The 4603-nt window shown below is 36.5% G+C and overlaps 1 long non-coding RNA gene across 1 annotated transcript; it reads right to left on the reverse strand.

Annotated features, from left to right (window-relative positions):
- Positions 1 to 772: 772 nt before the first annotated feature.
- Positions 773 to 3865, reverse strand: LOC135203858 (uncharacterized). Its single transcript, XR_010312054.1, has 3 exons — positions 3722 to 3865; positions 3080 to 3229; positions 773 to 1018 (listed from the first exon to the last, which is right to left on the reverse strand). It is a non-coding gene; the product is annotated as an uncharacterized LOC135203858 (long non-coding RNA).
- Between the last annotated feature and the right edge of the window lie 738 nt (positions 3866 to 4603).

The following is a 4603-nucleotide window of genomic DNA, read 5'->3' on the forward strand; positions in this document are numbered from 1 at the left end:
CATTGTTCGACCGTGTGAACGCACCTTTATTCTGGTTTATCTAGTCCTATATTTATTCTGGTTTAATTATCTAGCCATATACTTATCTGGTTTATATAACTAGCCATATACTTATTCTGGCTTATATATCTAGCCATATACTTATTCTGGCTTATATATCTAGCCATATACTTATTCTGGCTTATATATCTAGCCATATACTTATTCTGGTTTATATATCTAGCCATTTACTTATTCTGGTTTATATATCTAGCCATTTACTTATTCTGGTTTATATATCTAGCCATATACTTATTCTGGTTTATATATCTAGCCATATACTTATTCTGGTTTATATATCTAGCCATATACTTATTCTGGTTTATATATCTAACCATACACTTATTCTGGTTTATATACTAACCATATACTTATTCTGGTTTATATATCTAGCCATACTTAATCTGGTTTATATATTTAGCCATATACTTATCCTGGTTTATCTAGCCATACTTATTCTGGTTTATATATTTAGCCATATATATACTTACTATCCTGGTTTATCTGGCCATACTTATTCTGGTTTATATATTTAGCCACGCTCTTTGCCATTCACTTAATTTTTTATATACCTTATCTTATTCATACCAACGCAAGGAATGCATATATGGTTTTCTCATATAATACAAAATTAGAATAAGGAAGTGGCCATTGCGACCAAGAGTTACGGAAACAAAAGTAAAGGTCATTCTTTTTTTTAATAATCTTTACCAAATAACAGTAATTTGTCGTAGTAAGTGTACACAAAATCATCCCAGAACAATATGATGGAACATCTAAAAGACAGCAACTTCAAACGTGCCACCCTCACGGTCTGGTAGCCTCAAACTTTCCAGAAGAACATAATTGACAAGACGTCGTTGTTGTTTTTGATCAAGTTGGCTGTATGCCAGCACTGTCTCTCGCTCAAAGCAGCCCGTTAAGAGGAGGCCTCGTTCGTTAGGTAACTTGTCTCGCCAGGGACAGTTTTTTTTTTAACCTGTAATAATGAAAGAAGCACATCCTAAAGTTTCAAGCATTTATAAAGTTAATTCTACAAAAGAGCTCCGCGTTGAGACAGTTTATCAATAAAATTTCTTTGACTGCATATGGCGGAGGGCTTATACGATGCAGTACAGTAGAGAATCTGAGATGGACGGAAATGTGGGAAGTTTACAGTCTATTGCTTACGTTTCGACGTCACGCTCTGCGAGACGCTGCGTTCAGTAACACTTGACTGGGGATGAACACAACTGTAAATTTCTCACTGTATCGGTGGATTTCTCACTCCTGTACTCCAACCACGGTCCAAGATAAACCTTTCATATTGTTTGTTTGTTTATATGGAGTTTTTACGTTGCATGGAACCTGTGGTTATTCAGCAACGGGACCAACGGCTTTACGTGACTTCCGAACCACGTCGAGAGTGAACTTCTATCACCAAAAATACACATCTCTGATCTCTCAATGGAATGCCCGAGAATTGAACTCGCGGCCACCGAGGTGGCAGGCAAAGACCATACCATCCACGCCACTGAGGCGCTAACCTATTTCATTAGTAAACATCTCCGCGCGGTGCTCTTCCGTAGAATTACCGAAAGTAATAAGAGAGTACCAGGTATTGGAGTTATTCTGTTGCCAAATTGGCCACGGAATTTGACGGTATTGGAGTTATTCTGTTGCCAAATTGGCCACGGAATTTGACGGGGCGCGAAATACAGACTGAAGTTAAGGTCGAAAAATCTATACAAAAACATTAATTACATCCTGCAACCATTCCGTTTCAAGCCTAGCATGGTGACCATGCTTTCGGAAAGTTCATTTTAGTTAAACGTTAGCTTGAACTCCAAAATTTATGATTTTGAATTCCCGTCACGACTAAATTCAAACAGTGACAATTCACACGTTGTTCATTGCACTACTTAGCACCCTGGATAACTTAACAACCCAAGACATGCCAGTGTTAGTCTGTTATACAACTGGCACTCTGTGCTGGAGGAAAACCCAGGTCATCACCCTCGAAAAGTGACCGTTTAGAGGAAGGTAAAATTCAAAACAGCAAAAAATCAAAAAAGATAAAAAGCATTCACCTGTAATCTTACTAACCTCAAAAGTGTCCTCAAAAGCAGATCAAGCATCAATACCTATGAGACAGTTTTCAAGGACTTTAAGCAGCAAGCAAAACAAATTATGCTTGAACTGGGAACAAAACCTTCAAGCAAACAGACCTAGTTTCCTCTGATATCACAGTCATTCAACAGTCTTCCACTTTAGTTTATAAACTAAACACGACTCACAGATTTAATGTTTCAAAACTTAAAAGCATTTACCACCCACAGCATTGTCAACCATCCCTTATTCTGACTTTGGGTGGGTCATGAATTATGTTAGATGAATAAAAAAAAAAGTAATCACTGGAAGCATTTAACTTCAGAACACCATTGTGGGACACTGGTTCAATACTGAGAAAGTAACCGAAGAATCTAAGAATTTAGCCTCATAAAAAACCAACTAGTATTGAACTGGAACTAAGGACAATTGGAGTTATAAATCATGAAAATGAATAAGTGGCAACTAGTTTTGCTTAGTTTTACCAAAGCACTAGAGAGTTCACTGACGGATTATTAGGCTAGCCAACATGTGTACACAGCAATCAAAAGACTGAAGATAAAAATGTAGTCGCAAAATTAAATTTAATTTACTCAAATATAACCAGACCTACCACCTGAAAAAATACCCCCTGACTTGTGATGTAGGCCTTCTGGCCTACATCACAAGTCAAGAGGGTTCCCCCACCCCCTCAGGGAGCACCCCTGAAGGGGTGGGGGTAAAAAAAGGGCAAAAAAGTAATGTTGAATTAAAACAAGGCTATGGAAACAAATACAAAACTTTTAAAGATTTAAAATTAAACTGGAAATAAAATCAAGAGGGGCCATCCCCCCTGAAAGGTTGAAGGTAAAAAAATGGCAAAAAAGTTAAATTTGCATTAAAACAAGGTTCTGGAAACACTAAATACAAACTTTTAACGTTGAAAATTAGTTAACTGGTAATAAAACATTACCGATTGATCATTTTCTGGAAACTGTTTAGTAACGGATGGAAAGTATTTGCGAATAGTTCGATTAAGGCCTTTAAATCCTGAAGATAAATTCAGCGCCACCTTCCGCTATCGTTAAATCACATCGCGATTTAATCCAAGGACCAGCAGCACCTGTAAGTAATTAATCAAGTGGTTACGTCGTTTGGGCTGACAAACTAATAACAAATACTTACAAATTGAGTGCGCTTCAATGAAAGATTACAGATTTAGATTTAACCGAATTGTAAAATAAATGCTAATTAAAATAAACTTAAAAACTAAATGATTGCCACAAAAAAATAAATCGGCCAACGCAGATAAGTGTGCTGCAATGAAATTACTAAAGCTGAGGATTTAACTGAATTGCAAAAATGAAACCAATTAAAATAAACTTAGGTAAAAACTAAATGGTTGCTCCACACACAGAAAAAAAAAAGGCCAACGCAGAATCACCGTGCAGTCATGTTTCAAACTTATAACTCATTACCAAATCTGCAATGGCGTGAAGTACGAAGTTAATTACTTTCACAAGAACCATAGAACAACAACCACGCAATCCTGATGAGTAACTATTAGTAATTTAGGAACAAAAACTATAACACACTAAACAAAATGTCACTCAACCTTCAGAACACCAAACGATCACGACTTCCACCATGGAGCCTTCCATTGGGCACGAACACAAAATTCCTCTCCCAACGATTAGAAACTAGTGGACAGCGTTGCCGTGAGCTCTGAACGCTCAATGTCGCATTTCCAAAAAAACAAAAAAAAAAACGAATCTCGCAAATCGGTAGTTAAAGAAAACATTTCTTATCTCCCGGGAAACTTAAGAAAGTATTTAGATTGTTGGTCGGGGAACAACTGGCTAAGTGGCTTAAGTTAAGCGTTTACTTTCTGAAAAGTCGGCTCGTGTCGATCGCCAAGGGTGATGGAAACTATACTCTTGTTTTTTTCCATCTGTCCAGCCGCCTGTGGTGTTTGCGTATGGTAACACTGCGTCCCGGGCTTAAGATAGTTACGCTATGTGTAAGTTTTAGGTAAATAAAAGGATATCTGGGTGTACATTTTTAACTGAAAAGTGTTTTAATAATTTACTGTATGCGAATTACACCGTTAATATTCAAAATAGGATATTATTATAATCGTTGAATGTAAGCTGAATGTAACTATCTAAAGCCCGGGACGCAGTGTTACCATACAAAAACACCACAGGCAGATGGACAGATGAAAAAAAAAAAACATTGTATAGGAGCAGTTAACTTCATGGCAAGGACACTAAACATCGGTCTTCCAGACGCTGCCATCTGTGGAGCAAGAAGAACGTTAAACATGATTCTTTTTAGTTTTCATTATAATGCATTGTAGTAAAATCTTGATCGAAAAGCATATAATTATTATATGTTGCATATAATAATTATATGCAACATAATTATTATAATTATTATTATTTTATTATCATCATTATCAGAATACTATATGCATACTCAGAATGCTTCCATGTTG

Source organism: Macrobrachium nipponense, chromosome 44 (assembly GCF_015104395.2).
Source record: "Macrobrachium nipponense isolate FS-2020 chromosome 44, ASM1510439v2, whole genome shotgun sequence".
NCBI classification, from domain to species: Eukaryota; Metazoa; Arthropoda; class Malacostraca; order Decapoda; family Palaemonidae; genus Macrobrachium; species Macrobrachium nipponense.